The sequence below is a fragment of the Balaenoptera musculus genome, chromosome 10 (assembly GCF_009873245.2).
Source record: "Balaenoptera musculus isolate JJ_BM4_2016_0621 chromosome 10, mBalMus1.pri.v3, whole genome shotgun sequence".
NCBI classification, from domain to species: Eukaryota; Metazoa; Chordata; class Mammalia; order Artiodactyla; family Balaenopteridae; genus Balaenoptera; species Balaenoptera musculus.
The window spans coordinates 19,853,244-19,871,742 of NC_045794.1; the positions used below are offsets into that span (position 1 = coordinate 19,853,244).

Genomic DNA, 18,499 nt, shown 5'->3' on the forward strand with positions numbered 1-18,499 from the left:
TTTTAAAAATTCCATTAAAAATCAGGATGCAAGGCAGGAAGTCACAAAAATCCGGAGACTTGCAGGCCTGGGACAGGTAATGTCAGTGAGTAAAGAGTAGGACTGGGCTTCCCTGGTGGCGCAGTGGTTGAGAATCTGCCTGCTAATGCAGGGGACACGGGTTCGAGCCCTGGTCTGGGAAGATCCCACATGCCACGGAGCAGCTGGGCCCGTGAGCCACAACTACTGAGCCTGCGCGTCTGGAGCCTGTGCCCCGCAACGGGAGGGGCCGCGATAGTGAAAGGCCCGCGCACCGCGATGAAGAGCGGTCCCCGCACCGCGATGAAGAGTGGCCCCCACTTGCCGCAACTAGAGAAAGCCCTCGCACAGAAACGAAGACCCAACACAGCCAAAAATAAATAAATAAATAAATTTAAAAAAAAAAAAAAAAAAAAAAAAAAAAGAGTAGGACTGCGCAAAGGCCTGCACTATGTCGGGGTGCTGGCCACAGGTAGACGGCAACCATCTGCAGAGCATATGCCCAGACTAGAGTGGCTGCTGTGACCTTGCTCAGGCTCACAGTTTTCAGGGGAGATTGCTGGCTCAGCGTTGTCAAAACATCTAATAATGAGGAAAACCTCCAAATCTGGAATTTTATAAGAAATCTCCAAAATTTTAATGTTACTAAAAATCTAGTAAAATCAAAGAAAAACAACAAACACCTACAGCCAGTCCATCAGTTTGTGACCTTTGGTTTAATGCGAATCTAACAGTGAGCATAATATCTGATATTAGAACTATGCCAGAATGTATCAGTATTTGCTGCCACTTTAGCTATAGTTCTTTCACTTAAATGTGGTAGTAACAAAATGGAGCTAATACTCACACAGCACCTAACATATAACACTAAGTGAAATATCTCTCTGTTACCTACCTACCTACCTATCTACCGACGTACCTGACTATCTAATCTTTTCCACCTTACAAGTAGTCACTAATCCTATCCCTATTTATGGCTAAGGAAGCCAAGGGACAGAGGGGAAGTGACTTGTCCAAAGTTGCACAGTTAGTAGGCAGCAGGACAGAATTCAGTTCTGAGCCTTTGGTCCCAGAGCCCATGCTTTTAAACACTACACTATTTCTACTGCAGATTTCTATGACATGTATTAAATACACAAACTTTTACAAAACACAAACCTACCCCAAAAATGACATATCTTCTGGCAAATATACTTGTACCACTTATGAATGAGTGAGACAGTCTGGAAAATATAATTTAGATTCCAAAATGCTGAAACCCTTGGATAATTTGGATGGTTTATTATAATATTGGACATTAAAATTGTCCCAGAAAATCCCGTCCACATGATTAGTAGACTCTATTATAAATCTATTGTCTGTTGCCCTGTTGCCAAATACCAGCATTTATTTAATCAGCACTCCTTTTGCCTAAAAGTCTATTCACTTATGGCATATTCTCTTTTCTGAAATAGTTTTTCTTATCTCTGTTGCAAAAAGAAAAAAAAAAAAGGTTTAAAAACACGCATTGTAATAAATTTCCAAATAGAAATATTCTAATAAAAATTATTCTACAAAAGCAATAGAAAAGAAGCCTTATTTCCAATAATTCGCCAATTAATTTTAATTTACCTGAAATACAATTCCCTAATTCCCAGAGGTTGTTTGTATTTCACTTGAACGTGACCCTCAGTGTATATTCCAAGTAAAAGACAAACTTTAAGACTGCCTAGTCTGGTTTTTAAGGGACTCAGGTAGCCTAGGCAGGTAATTCTCTGTATTAGTAATAAACTAGTTCTAAGACAAAATTCCCAGCATGGATCAATAACATTTCTGCTCCAGCATCCCACTTCCCACTTTGATTTAGGTCTTACTGACTACAGGAATCACAACTTTCACAGAGATTATATATGAATTGGAAGTAGAAGCTTCTTGACATTGTTTCCATGAAATCTTCTCATGAAGAGCAAAAAGAAAACAAGAATGGCACTGGTTCAATCCTATCCCTTATGAGATAACGCCTGCCAAAAACTGTCTGTAAGTGGGAGAAAAGAAGTATATTAGTGGACAAATCTGAAAAAAATCTTACCTAGACTTAAATTTCCATAGTAACTTTGAGAGCCTCAAAATAAGCAATTTGTAAAAGATATGTATTGCAGCATGATTCAAATCAAAAGTATCTTGTTCATTAAGATGGGGTCTATAAACAATGCTGATAAAGGCTAAAAACATGTGTTGTGAAAATAACATATTCAAAAGACTGAATAGATAACTAGGTAGGAACTACTATTTAGACTGGCAATTTTATGAGGAGAGAGACCACGAATATTTGCTTCATTTCTGTGTACCTCGGGCTAATACAGTATCTGACACATAAAATATTTTTTGACTGTCCAAATACATAACATAATTCTTCCTTCTACATTGTTTAAACAATTACGGGTACACAATCCACCTAATACACCCTTTCAAAGGGAACTAACTTAAAATTGGCTCTTTACTGCCAAGGAAGCCTAATAAAGAAGTACAAAAATAATCAACAGGAGCAGTGCATCAATCAGAGGAGGTCTGATCATGATTAAATAAGAGCATTTAAAAAAACCTCAAATTTCCGTTCATAAGTAGAATTTAAAGCAGCTGTTCACAACTAGCACACCACTAGCACAATGTCTGCCCTAGGAATTAAAAAAGAAAAAAAAAAAGCAAACCATGGCAGCAGTGAAACTACGGCTCCAAGACCTCAAAGTTGATGTGACCTTTAAAAAAAAAAAAATTCCGAAGGGACAATTTTACATTTTCATATTGCACTGCAGACAAAAAGAATCTGGTATTCCAATGCTGGGGCCTGTTTTTAAACATGAAGCAGAGGTGTTTCCCTTAGAAGCAAAGGTCTTAGGGGACATGTCTGTCACAGCAGTTATTTTCTGTTTCACTTGTTGGCAAACTTACATTTCAAAACAACAACAAAAACGAGCCTCCCCAGCTCCCTGTAAACCAAGGAGGTAGAAACAAAAAATATTTCAAAGCAAGAAAGCAAACAGACTGTGAGGACTGAAACTCAGACCAAAGGCATCTGCTCTCCAACTCACACTCCCCACAACCACCCAGCCTTCTTACAATCTTACAGATTTTCCTAAGAGATGTTGCCATTTTAGCTTTGTTTTTCCCTAAGTTCTGGCAATACCCATCACTGCAGGCAAGGCAGCAAAGCCACTAGCAGAATCCAAACCGGAAAACAGAAAAGCTGTTCTGTCTTTTCTTCCCCGCCACTCCATTACTAATTTATTTTTTTCAAAGTAAAACTCCTTTATTCTATCCAAAACAGCAATCACTAACTTCCAGCATATAACAATTATTTCATTACGGGCAAAGAATACAGAAATGATTACAGTCTGCAGGGCTAAAAAATGGACTAGTAGACTTCCCCTTGGGCTCCCACATTTTTCAGAGAGGAATAATACTACAAACCAGCTACTGTGTCCCTCCTTAAAAAAGACCAAAGCAATCTTTGTTTTCACTCCTTTCTAGCATACCTCCTCCTAAATCCCACCCAATGTGATGGTTGCCAACAGTTTCCTGTTCAGTTTTGATAAAAAAAAAAAAAGAAGAAAAAAAAAGAAATAATAAGACAAAATGTCTAATGCCATGCTGCCATGGATTATCAATATATCATTTAGAATACAAGAATATTACCAAGATTCTTCAAAAGATACCAGTTTTGAAACTCTACCCACATAGTGTTTATATATTTCCCCTTTAAATTTAGAATTAATGACCCACAAAATAAACCCAGGGTTTTGTGTCAAAAAAAAATCTTTATTCTGTATGAGTACAAAGAGAACAGGAAATTCAGCTGCATTCATGATCACTTGTGCCTTACAAATATTTTTCTCCCTCTGATTTACTACATTTAGCTTCATATGTGTAGTTGAAGTTCAAACCAGTCTTTAGATGATAATATTTCAGAGAAAGTCAGATGCTATAGACAAATGATGGTTTCCACAATATTCATATGTAACTGCGTCAGATATACCCCACAATAAAAATATACAAATTCAACTGCCATTAAATCTACATTGTTTGAATATTCAATCCAATTCAACAAGCATTTCTTCAGTGTTGATATTGTGCTTGCTGTGAGGAAATAAAGATGAATAACTCGTAGCTGATGCACTCACAATCCAGTGACATCACAATCTGGTAAGGAGACACAACTGTGAGAAACACTGTAAACAGAAGTAGAAAGAAGAGCCTATGAAAGTCATGGAGGGAATACATGAATTCCTCACTCACTCAAAAGAGGCTTCAGAAAGCAGATAACATCCAAAGGGATACTTAAAGAATGAGGTGATACCACACACACATACACACACACACACACACACACTCACTCACAAAAAGCACAGAATTGAAAGAAGTATAGAGTGATATAGAGTGGGCTAGAGACTAAGGTACAGATGGATATCGATAGCTAAATAGCTAGATAAATGGTGGAGTAAATAGCCAGGAGGTCAGATTGAGGTTGGATTATTTAATGAACATCCCCTGAATACCAATAAAGTACCTGAGTACTTGAGTATGAGTATGCTGCAGAGTTATCAGAAGTTATTAAATTAAGAAGTGCCATGCCCAAAATATATGTTAACATAAAGCCCATCATGCAATCCCTGCCCCAAGCTCAAAAATCAACTTTTCCATTGCCTACACAACAGCCAATCCTGTTGTTTGGAGCACTCCACAGGCTGTCCCCAGCTTATGTGTTTTATACCCTGTATTTTAGTCACACAAGATTCTTGTCAAGCCCATAGCTGAGCATGATTATACGATTTGGTTCATGCGAGTGCTCAGCCTTTCAACCCTAGGCCAGGTGCTCTAAGAGCCTGTACAACCTCCAGGACCCAGTTCAAAAGTCAGCACCTTTATAAAACTTTCTTTTGTTTTCATGGTTTGCATTTATTTTTCCCTACTTTGAGCTCCATGGTATTCTGTGAGTTTCTATTGTAGCTGTCATATAATTTAGCTTTGTGATGTTTACATGAACTTTTCTACCATCCAAATGAAGGCTGTTGAGGGAGATTTCTTCCTCCAAATGTTGACTAAAAAGATTTTGGATTTAGTATATAGTTCAACGAATATTTATTGAATTGTACCCAGACAAAATATTTAGGTACGTTTGTAATTTTTTAAGTGATCTTAAAAATTTATAAAGGTAGCAGAAATATCAAACATCTGATATTAATTTAACTTCAGAGATGAAACCACATAAAGCATGTCATTATCACTTCTTCTTTCTTCTTAGACATACTATGAAGTCACTACTTCTTAGCCTGTGTAACTCTTGTGCTAAGCCTTCCTGAATTTTTTTACCCAGAATCAGATTTTAACATAAAAAAATTACACAAGGCAACACGTAGAATAAAACATTTGAATCTAAATTTACAAATCTTATATAATTTGACAAATTAAGGTGAAATTTTATTGAAAACACCAAAAATACTGAGGTAGTGCTTTCTTCTCTATCAGACATTCCTCCATTACGAGTAAAAACGATACGTGTTTAAATCGGGTGCAATGGAGAAATATTACAACATTTGTAAGGTCTACAATCAACAGGTTATTAATATCCTAACACTTGATACAATCTTAAAGGATAAATGAATATTTGTTAAATGTTAAATAAGGGCAAAATTTTGAAAAAAAATGTATCAAGGAATTCACAAAAGGAAAATATCAGGGAGATTTTTTTAAAGATATTTAAATTATTACTATTGACTTCAGGACATCTAACAATTGATACTTCAACATGGTCAGCATTTTCAACCTAACAAAAGCTTGGCTAAACTCATATAGTTAAATTCATATAGTTTTAATTTTAAATTTTTTAAATTCTTGGGACTTCCCTGGTGGTCCAGTGGCTAACACTCCGCGCTCCCAATGCGTGGGGTCCAGGTTTGATCCCTGGTCAGGGAACTAGATCCCGCCTGCTGCAACTAAGACCCCGTGCAGCCAGATAAATTTTAAAAAATAAAAATTAAAAAAATTAATAAATAAAAATTTAAAATTCTTGTCTCATGAAATAAATTAACAGAAAACTCAAGCCATGGTCTATTTTCCATTTATCATGCCAGTAAATTCTCACAAATATGTTACCATGGATTTGAATTTTTACAATTATCATAGCTATATACTGTTTTCATAATATAGCCACAAACCACAATTATAACCTCACACGTCAGCACAATACTTTGGCTCTCTATTAAAGGTAAAATTCAATGGAATCTCTCTCACACACCAAGAATGCATACAATGCTTTGATAATTCTATGTGTAATATCTGAATTAATTTACTGAGTAGATTTAACATTAGTGGAAAGAAAATGCTACATTAGAGTGATTTTTAGCATCTCCTTAATATTCAAATTATAGTAGAGTGGTTCATAGTTGGTCCCTGACATAATCTTCTCTAATACTCCTCTCTTATATAACAAGAAAAACTTCACATGCAATCTCATAATTGGCAATTTACTGATAGGTGCCATAAATATTTTCGTTTGAAAACTCCACTCAAGGTCCAGTTAACTATGAAGATGAATAGTAAATGTAAATGGTGAATAGTAATTTGTACCTAGGAAAGTAATTACAGTGCTGTTTTTAAATTTTGAGAGGTTTATAACCACATTACATTGTTTCAAGGTGAATATTCAATGCCATAAACCATCTTACCAAAATAAATCTGTTTTAAATCCAATAACATTTTTTAAGAAGTGATATAAAAACTATTTGCTTATCCCAATTTTCTTATAAATAAATGCATTTTGGAAACAACCTGGCAAATGTTATACTTGTGTATGCTGCTCTGACAATATTATGTATAATATTTTATTTCATTTAATCCTCATAACAACCTGTGGTTAAAGATGATAATTAAAATATCTCACTAGGGAGTATAGCACGGCACCAACCAAGTAGCATGGATACTGTTAGCAATAACCAATATAGCCATACTGGTATATAGCTGCTGCATATCAGCCCTGCAAGGTACTGGATGAGGATACAGACTCAGTAAGGATAAGTAACTTGCCAAAGTATTCCATATCCATAATCAATGTGATATTTCCATAACACTAGAATGACTTGGTATCTTAATTAATAGCTAATTCACATTTATTTACTATGCTACTTTTATTTTACTGGATTTGGTTGAATCGGGAGTTGTATTCCTCACCCTCACATTTACAGATTCTTTGTACATAGCCATTTTCAGTATTGCATTCAGTGGTATATCTTCCAAGAAGTAAATAGGTGTTGTAAGAAGAAAGTTTCTCTCATCAAATAATTAGAAGAAAGGTACAATAAACAAGTTCTCTTTCTTTTTCTTTACTGTAGGACCTGAACCTGTAATATACACAATGGAAGGAGAGAATAAAAATAATCTATGTTTTTCAGGCAAGGAATCATCTACACGGGAAAAGTAAATATTACAAAGATATAAAATATTCTCAATTCATAGGTCTAATCTACTTTTGATCAATATCTCAGTGTGGTCAACTGAGTTTATGGATTATGTTTAGTATACTCAAAATTCTAGGGCTTCCCTGGTGGCACAGTGGTTAAGAATCTGCCTGCCAATGCAGGGGACATGGGTTCGAGCCCTGGTCGGGAAGATCCCACATGCCACAGAGCAACTAAGCCCGTGTGCCACAACTACTGAGCCTGCGCTCTACAGCCCGCGAGCCACAACAACTAAGCCTGCGTGCCACAACTACTGAAGCCCGTGCGCCTAGAGCCCATGCTCTGCAACAAGAGAAGCCACCGCAATGAGAAGCCCACGCACCATAACGAAGAATAGCCCCCACTCACCACAAGTAGAGAAAGCCACGCACAGCAATGAAGAACCAAAAAGCAGCCAAAAATAAATAAATTTATTTATTTTTTTAAAAAGTTCTATGCTTTTAAAAAAAAAAATATATATATATATATATTTATTTATTTAGGCTGCACAGGGGTCTCAGTTGTGGCATGCAGGATCTTCACTGTGGCATGTGGGATCCTTTAGTTGTGGCATGTGAAGTCTTAGTTGCAGCAGGCATGCGGGATCCAGCTCCCTGACCAGGGATCGAACCCGGGCCCCCCGCATTGGGAGCACGGAGTCTTAGCCACTGGACCACCAGGGAAGTCCCTATGCTTTTTTTCTATAGCACTTTGTTTCTTTGTTTCAAAGCATTACCACATCCATTTTTGGCCTACCAAAAGAAGCATTATTTTGATGATAGGCTTGAGTGATTTAAAAAAAAAAAAAAATAGTGTCAAAGAGGATGGGTAAGGCTGCCCATGAGATCTGCTTACAATTCTCAAAAACGTAGATTGGAAGATTCACCAAGTTCAGAAGAGAGGGAGATGTCAAGAAGCCTATTTCAAAGAGGACTTAGTGAATTAGTCAATAGGATAAAGACCTTCTTGTTGCATGCCATGAAGGACCCCATGATTCTTCTCTATTATCTACAGTACAAAAAAGTGAAGAAGAAACAAAGGATCTAGCTTATACAAATAACAATTAGAATAATCCCAATTAATCTGAGAACTTGATTTTTAAAACTGGACATTCCTTGCTTTGTTTTTTTCCAAAAGGATAGTAGTCTGGATTACATGTATCAACTTTATCAAAAATTCTTATAAATTAGCAAAGTCCTTTTTCATTGTCCCTAACCATTACAGCAAGTATTCAAATTCACCTAAAATAAGCTGCATAACCTCTTTGGGGAGGTTCTTGGTTCACTGATAACTTCTACGTGTGAGAGAAAGTAGGGTTATCCTTTTCACTGAAAGTAGATCACTTCAGTGAAGAATTCATGGTATTTTACTAAAGGCACTCCCTCTCATTTTTCATTGCTTTCTGTATTTGTCTCCAAGTCACCACCTCTCTCTCTTCTCCTGCTAACTCTTGATCTCGCTTTCTTACTTTATATGCATGTATACATACATACACACATGTATACCAGTAGGGCTAAAAGACTTAAGATCTGAGACAGTACGCTTTCCATAATTAGTGGAAAATACTTCACCTTATTAAAATGATGATAATCACTACAAATAGTCATTTTAATTTTCCCGTTTTACCTCACAGGCTATATAATACCTACAAATCACTCTCCATCACGGTTTAATGACAAGTTATATCATCCATATTTTGTTGCAAAGAAAAAAAAAACTATCATGTAAAAATCCATCTTTGACAAATCAGCAAAATAGTGCTTCTGTTTGATTTCACTTGATTTCACAAAGAAGCTCACCTTGAAATTCATTTGTCTCCAAAAGGGTGTTACATTTTCCAGAACCCCAAAGATTTAGTGTCCATTAGATGGCTGTGGAATGCACTCCAAAGTAACCAGAGCATCAAGGAACAGCTGGAGAGGATGGAACCAGGGCATCTAACAGTCATGGAGCTGAGCTCCCCAGTAAAAATCCGTTGGGCAAATGAGGAAGGACACTGGGCTGTAGTATGACTCCCAGGGGAAAAGAAAAACCTGAAGAGAAGCCAGATCAGCCCAAGAAAATACTGAGTAAAAGCCAAGAAGTCTGAGTAGGGCCGGGTACCAGGAAAAACACACGACCGACCTGCAGTGAGTCCTAGCAGCCAAGGAAATTGAGCTCTCAGAGATTCAATATCTATTAGCAGAAGGATCTTTTGAAGCAGATATGTGGATTTTCTTTTCTGTCCTTAATGGAGCTCAGTACTTGTGTGTGGCCAAGGAATTTTATGGGAATCGAAAAGCCACATTTAACTGAAATAGAACTTTTTAATATTAAAGCTCGCCAACTGACATTGGGAAGATGCATAAAAATTTTCCCCTTTAATATACTTATTAGACATCTGAATTTATAAACCTTTAAAAAATATTTTTATGCATTTTTATTAATCTCTAAGTCAACATAGGTAAAGTATAGAAAAATATAAATTTATTATAAAGCAAAATAAACGCTGTTCTTTTGATTTTTCAATATTCACTCCATATGCAAAACATTTATAAATAAGGAAATTAATGTTGGCTGCTCATGGATACAGTAAGACAGCCTTTTCATTTGCCTGAATTTCAATGAAGAAAAATGTAGCTGTCCTTCTGACAATGATCTTTAAGCGTCCTAGTTCTTATACCTAATAAAAGTAGCAAGCAAGAGCTAACAAGTAAAAATTTCGACACTTAAAAGTCAGAAACCCCAAAGAAAACTGTCTATCATATAAATGTCTTAATTTCTAACACCCACTATTATGTTAAATGGCCTATTCATAATCATTAGTTGTGTTACTAATTTATGTAACTAAATGTAATTATTAAAATAATATCCAATATAAATTATAATAAATTGATTGGGTTTTCTGATAATATTTTTAAAAATCTGCCCTCTAAAAAATAAAATAAATATAGAAAAGCTTAACATTAAAAATGTACTTCAGAGAGATGTACTGTAGAAATTCAAAGTGAAACAATCAACAGAGAATTTGATATCACCCTACAGAGTACAGCTCTTAAAGTGGCTCATTTTCCTCAAAATATGGATTACTCTCACCTTAAAATTTGTAAAATCAACAAACTAATACAAAAATCTTACAAAAATCATATAAAATTATGTTACAAGCAAAGTTATATATTAGACCATGATATAAATGAAAAAGGAAAAAAATCAAAAGCAAAAGTATCAGTTGAGAAACTGTTAAAAAGGTAATAAATGTTGCTCCTTTATCTCCTACCCTTAATGTTCTCTCCTTAATTTAAAACAAAAGTTTAAATTCTTTATCGTGAGCTGAATAATACTGAGTAGCCTATTAAATAATTAAGGTGTCTTCAAAGTATGAGTCAAAGTTCACAAGCCATGGGTGTGGCCTTTATCTGAGCATTTGACAACGAATATCCAATACAGAAGAAGTGAAATTAAAGAACAGTGTGAAAGAAAAAAAAAAACCTAACCTTTCCAAGAACACAAAATCCAACTGGTCATAGTAAGGTCACAACAGAGAATATAATTAAATAGCACATGTCATGATACGTATACTTGTATAACAATTTTTAATTTTTATGAACATACATGTTTTCACCTGAGAATATCTAATACCTTTGAAAACAATTTTTAGAAAGACTATTTTTTGAACCCTAATATAATATGACAACTTGTATTGAAGCAACTGAAAATGTCATATTTGGAAATTCTACAGTTAAAAAAAAGCATTGAAGTTTATCAGATTCCATCAATTAGCAGGATAATAACAACTTAACAGCTTCATCAAATTAAATTATTCTTTAGCATTTCCATTTAATAAAAAGTGACAATCAACAGTTTGTTCGAAACCAAAACTTCCCTACAATTTCTCCACTCATCCTCATTCCAACCACACAACATCTCTTTTCAATTCAAACCATCCATCTGGAACTCCCTTTCTCACCCCTCACAAACCTTAGTGGAATGAAGGGCATTAAAAGTAAGTAAACAACCAATAAATGTAACTATGTTACTGAGTCATGTGGGGAGGAGGGCAACGTGCAACGTGCAGAGAAAATGGCTAAGTTGTTCACATTGGTAAAGCCGACTTTGTTTCATAAACTTTCCAAGAACACTGGTAGAATGCTTCATTTTTAATTCATTCAAACCCTTTTCAAGTTTACCTGACTGCAGTAATTTGACTAGGTTATTTTTTGCTCTCACAAAATGCCATTTTTTATTAACACACCACGGACAAATATAAATATGTTCAGCTTGATATTCTGACTTATGTTTTGAAGATCGGACTACTATAAACCTACAAAAGACAGCTCTGTAACCAATTACAGGGGAAGGAGAATGAAAGCTGAAGGAAATCAACACACAAGTGGCACAGTCACTCACACGGAATAACTTAAGGCACTTTAGGTCCTTCAGTTGATTATACTGGTGTTATCAGGACTCTGTATAACACAAACTGAATCCTCTGACAATTAATATAAGCCAACATTTACTGGGTACTTACAATGTCAAAAGGACAGTTCTGAGTTGTCCATGAATCATCTCTTTTAATCTTCACCCGTATGAGGTAGGTACTATTTCTATCTCCACTTTACAAATGAAGAAACTGAGGCAGGCACAGACAGGCTAAACAACTCACCCAAGGGAATCTATTTTGCAGAGGACTGAACCAAACTTGTAAACTAGGCTATCTTACTCTAGAGCCACACTAATGACCTATATGACTGCACAGGTCTGGAAAATTCTACCATTCTGCAACTTTAAGTCTCACCCTTCCTCAAAATGGCTCTAACACACAGACCAGGATTAGTCTTCATAACACCACATACTTACTTCTCCACTCACAATATTTGCTTCTATTTATTGCAACTGCTTGCTTAATGTCTGTCTCCCTATCAGACTATAGGCTTGATGAGGACAAGAGCCATATGTGTCTAGTTCATTATTAAATCTCCAGAAGCTAGAACTGTCTAGTATATACAAAGTATTCAGTAAATATTTCATGAAGGAATGCACATTTTACTGTTGCTTTAAAAATCTGTTCTCTCAAGTGCCATTCAGAAATCAAATATTGACACTTCACCATCAATAATAACAGTTAATATGTATTCAGTGCTTACTATCCTAGGTCCAATCTAAGCACTTTATATTCAATTACTTAATAGACATAAAAATTTTTTTTACATAAGAGGAAAATGAAATTTGGAGAGGTTAAGTAACCAGCCACATATCACATAGTGAAATAAACAGCCAGGATCTGAACACAGGCATCTGACTCTAGAGCCTGTGCCTGTTACTCTACTTCTAAATATGGGCAATTTTCAAATTTTTAAATCCTCTGTTTGAATAACTGCTTTATGTCAGAAAGCAGTTGGAGAATTGGAAAATACTGCTAACAAAAAGATCTCTATTTCATAATCTTAACATATTTATTAAGTAGTAGAGTTAAAACAGAAAAGAAAAGCTCATACTTGCCTCTAAGTTCTTTCCAAAATTTAAAAAATATTTTAGAAACTTTAAAAAGAGTATTTCTGATTTTCAAGATGTGGGAATGGTGAATGAAGAATAAGGAAAAGAGTTGAATTTGGTTTTACTGAGGTAGTTGACTTCTAGCATTTTTTTCATAAAGAGAGAACACTGTAGTTATAAGTATGAATTCCAATCTAACGAAACATACTTTTATAGTGTTATTACACAGACTTTGTAATCAATATTTTTAGATTATTACCTGAAAAAAATTTAGTATTTGTGGCCATCTTCAGAGTAGACTTTGTAGATAAACTGTGATGGTTTCTTGGATTAAAGAAGTCCTATTTTCTCAACTAGTATCAACAAGTACCAAGCTCTCTATAAGACAAATCACCGTGGTTTGGATAGTTTTCTGACGACAGATTATATCTCTTAAAATCTAAGCCAAGGAAAAATAAATGTCCCCATGAATTTGGTACACAAAATTTGAACTTGAAGGCAGCCACTTCTGACAGATCTAATTATAATCTTAACTGATTTTAAAAAAAGGACAATGGTATAATACCTGTCTTTAAAATCTGTATCTAATCTGAATCTAATCAGGGACACAACCAGACAAATTCAGACTGCGAGATAACTATATGAGATTAAAATAATGTCAAGACAAAAAATGGCAGGATATTATTTACAATTAAAGGACACCTAGATGCTTTGTGACCACCTAGAGGGGTGGGATAGGGAGGGTGGGAGGGAGGGAGATGCCAGAGGGAAGAGATCTGGGGACATATGTATATGTATAGCTGATTCACTTTATTATAAAGCAGAAACTAACACACCATCGTAATGCAATTATACTCCAATAAAGATGTTAAAAATAAATAAATAAAAATTTAAAAAAATAAAGGACACCTAGAGAGATATGACAAGTAAATGCAGTAACTGATGCTTGACTTGATCCTGGATTTAAAGAGGAAAAAAAAGGGCTTAAAACAGCATTATTGGGACAATTAGAAAATGTGGATGGACTATATCAAATAATATTACTATATTAATGTTACTCTCTTGGATGGGCTGATGTTATTGCGGTTATGTAGGAGAATGTCCTAGTTCTTAACACTATTAGCCTGCAAGTTACTTTCTTTTCAAAATAAAAAAAGAAAGAAAGAAAAGCAAAGGGGCCAGAAGTTAATAATTAGGTGAAAGGTATATGAATGTTCATTGTGCTACACATTCAACGTTTTTGTAGATTTGGTATTTTTTGAAATAAAAGCAAACATTAAGAAGAATTTTATATCTCTGAATAATTGTGGCATTTTTTTAGATGATCAGGATATTTTCAGTTGTAACAAAGTAACGTCAAAAATCTTCCAGGCTTATGAGTTAGATTTGCCATCATGATCTGTAAGTGCCTAAATGTTGTCATAAAGAGCAGTTCTAAAACAGGTATGCCTAAACCAAAACCATCAGTTTGGGCAATGCTTTAGTTTTCAAATGAAAAAAAGCAGTGCTTTTAAATGATACTCTTGTATCGATAAAGTGATAAATTGTAGGTATCTTTTTTATCCTGCACTCTTTCCCCCTTTTGCCACTCCCTCCAATTCCTTTATTCACATTGATGTGTACTTTCATGTTGCCAAATTATTCACATAGTAAGTATTCACCAAATATTTTTAAATGAATAAATCAAGATGGGAATGTTCCTGTGTCTACATCACTCTAAATATAGATGTACTACTAAATCATCTGAAAGCATATAGAATTACCTGTTAATTTCCCATTCAGTTAATTTGGGATGATTTTTAAAGTGTAATCAACCCAGAGGGCCCGATGAGGTGCTGGATTGTTCAAAATATGCAAACAAAACAGTCATCAGAGTGGACAATAAATAACAGACAGCCTTAACATGCTTCAAATGAAGATAGCCCCTAAGGTTGTACTATACCAAACTCTACGGTCTCAATGCAATGCTCTTCAGGTCCTTGAGCAGATCCAAAAGTGTTTCCTGAGGAAACTTCTGCTTTGTCTCTAAGTAGTCCTAAATCTAGAGTCAATTTAAGGACAGAGGTGGGAGTGCCCTCAATCTAGGCAAGAATACAACTCAGTCAAGAAGTGATTGTTCCTCATCTCTTAGCAACAGCCTGAATGTAACAACTGTTATTTAAAGGAGATAGTTTAAGGGACATGTTAGCCTTTTCTTAGATCTCTGCCAGTATCCTTTCACCAGGAAATCTACATACCTGGCAAACATTAGTTTAGCTACTTATAGAAATGCCTTCCTTCACTAAGTTAGTTATCATTGAACATTCTTTCTCTTATCTAGTCTCTACTAAAAATGGCAATGTGAAGAATGCCTTATGAATCTTCTGCAGCACTTCTACTGAAGACAATTTAAGGAGTCATAAAATAAATCACTCGCTTAGACAACAGGGCCCCATAAAACAATTGCAATTACTGATAAAATGGTAAGTTTTTTTTTTTATCAGACCATGATAAACATGAACCTCATTGTAACTGTCAGGTAACAGAATTATTCTTCGCCAAGGTTTTAGAAATAATTCTCTTCCCTTATTTTATCTGTCTATACATCTATACACACACTTCCATAACCATATATATGGTGTGCATAGTATATGCATAATATATAACTGCATAAAATATGTATATATTATAATACATTCTATATAAAATATATTTAATATATTTGTATAATATGTAAAATATAAGTGATTCTATGACATGAATATTTTATTTTTTATATTTCAATCCTTTTAGGATGTACTTGAAGTTCTAATAAATTGTGTACAAACCACTGGCTTCAACATTATTTACTAAGTACTTAATATTTACGTATTAGTATGCAGTCCAATGTCATTTGCCATATTATGTGAAATATTTTTGGAATTCCTTCTACATGATTAAAACTTGTTTGAAGAAATAATGTCCACTTCTTGAGCATACTAAATTACATATGTTTTCTTATTTAAGCAGCTAAATGGCCTAAATGGCGGGAATTATTATAATCCCCATTTCACAGGTACAGAAATTAAGGCATGGGGAGTTTATGTAATTTGCAAAACTTACATAGCTAATAAGTGGTGAAGTTGTAGAATAAATTTTAGCAGTCTAATTCCAAGGCCCACCAGTAACTACAGCTAGTAAGGTAACAAGAAATCAAAGAAAGAACCAGAAACCGCAGCCATATCTACATATGGAAAAAACACTTAAAAGATCCAAGACTTAAAACAGAGATCCATGGAACAACTCAAATCTATATTAACATATATAAGTTTAACGGTAAAACTGAAAAATCTCTGTAGTAAAACCACAAGGTTCATCTCTATTCCCAAATGCCTTGTTGTTCCCAGGAATCTGCAGTTTTTTTTACCTGTCACATACCTGATTGAGTTTTCTACTCAAAATCACCAACACTCCTGCCTGCTACCCAATAAAATCAGTATGTCATGGCTATAAGTTAGATCAAAGGATTAATATCACATTAATTATATCATTATTTCCCAATTCATCACAAACTTTTCTGTATAAAATCACCATATAAGATGTGAACACTGACATACTTAAAAATTACGGTAAAGAAGCTTCCTGTCCAATTAAGACAGCAAAAACTAATCAGATAAACTTTCCGAGTGAAGGCACTGACTGTCCCATAAAGAAATTATTTCAATATATAGCGCACAGTAAAGGACCTGAGAAAGAGATATATGAGAAATTTTATATAGTTACACTTCTCACAGTAAGGAATTCCATCTATAATGTGCACTGAAAATTAGTATCTATCAAAAACAGTTCCAGGTTGACTTTACCAAGAAACCCTTTATTCAATTGCCCAGATGTGCCTAGCACACATCACTTTGTGCCATGAATGAATGAATTCATTCAGAGAGGAGAAATTAGGAGTTTATATCACAATCATTGTATGTTATTTATTTATAGTGTCTATAATTTTATGAGTTATTCAGCAACTAAAATGATTCCTGGTATAGTAGGTATATGAAATACATTTGTTGAATGAATGAAGACATTTCTGACACTAAAATAAATAATAATTATAAAGTTATGAAAGCACTTTATTATCGAGATCACTAATACAATTTGGTGGTTAAGAGTGAGGTCTTTGGAGCTGGACTGTTTGGGTTGGTACCCCAGTTCTGCCACTTATTATCTCTGAGAAATTAGGCAACTCTCTCTGTTTCATCTTCTTCATTCATAAAATGTAGATAAGATTTCTGTGAGGCTGTCTGGCGCATAATAGATACACACTGAATGTAACTGCTATCTTTATACCTATAGAGAAAGAGCTTGGATCACATGTTGTGGGTCAGGTTTAGAAACTGCGAGTAGTATCAGCTGGGATGCAAAAGGAGAAGGTTTTCTACTCAACCACAAACTTCTTTAAACCCAGTGAAGAAACTACAGATATACTGCACTTCATAAAAATAAATACAATTGTACCTTTCAAACATATAATCTCTAAAATAATCTAAACAATCCCTAAGCAAACATCTTCTTTTCCACCGTAACTCCACAGAAGTTGGGAGAAACTGACAATATTCATTGGGTAAATGATACAAGCATCTGTGCAAGTCAGTGTCACTATGAGGGCTTTTCTAAAAGTGATAAAATTTCACCTTCTTGTAGAAGAAAGCTAAGAAGGAAGACAGTTAATAAAAACTTAAGTCTTTGTGACACATTGCTACCCTACTGAGCTGTGAACTACTAGAATCTAGACACAGAAGTTTTAATTTCCCTCCCTTCACAGAAAAGGATAAAAGAGCGCCATCCAATAGAAATATAATGTGAGCCACAAATATGAGCCACATATGTAATTTGAAATTTTCAAGTTGCCACACTAAAAAAGTAAAAAGAAACAGGTGAAAGTAACTTTAATCATATTTTATTTAAGCCAATATATCCAAATATTATCATTTCAACACATAATCAATATTTAAGAAATCTCAGTTAGGTATTTTACATCCTTTCTTTCAAACTAAGTCTTCAAAAATCCAGTGTGTATCTTGTACTTACAGCAAATCTCAATTCAGATCAGCCTCATATCAAGTGCTCAATAGTGGCATGTGGCTAGTGGCTACCATATTGGAAAGCACAGATACATGGGGATTCTGAGAACATTTCTTTATACTTTTCACTAAATCATGTACTTCTTCCTCAAAAGCTAAAAAGGTCTCAATATATCTATGGTAATTCATACAGTGTGGACAAATCAATAAGCTAACACGTTCTAATAGCTCAATTTTCCTAATATTTAAAATACAAAATATACTTCAGATAAGGAAAATACGTCAAATTACTTAGTCCAAAATTCATTTTTTGCTTACAGTGTCCTAAGTACCAGACTATAATAGCTCTTGCCACCTACTCTATAAATTTACAGACTTCTAGTGTATAATATTTGCCAATATTCTTTTATTGAGAATTTCTCCCATACCTTTAAAGTAAATGAAATGGGTCAAATAATCAGATTTCGCTTATAGTTTACTGTCTATAGCATGATTTTCCCTTAC

At 34.7% G+C, this 18,499-nt stretch overlaps 1 protein-coding gene across 4 annotated transcripts in view; it reads right to left on the reverse strand.

Annotated features, from left to right (window-relative positions):
* The window catches only part of SOX5 (SRY-box transcription factor 5), a 393,300-nt gene that overhangs the window by 362,335 nt on the left and 12,466 nt on the right, over positions 1-18,499 (reverse strand). The window lies entirely within an intron of this gene.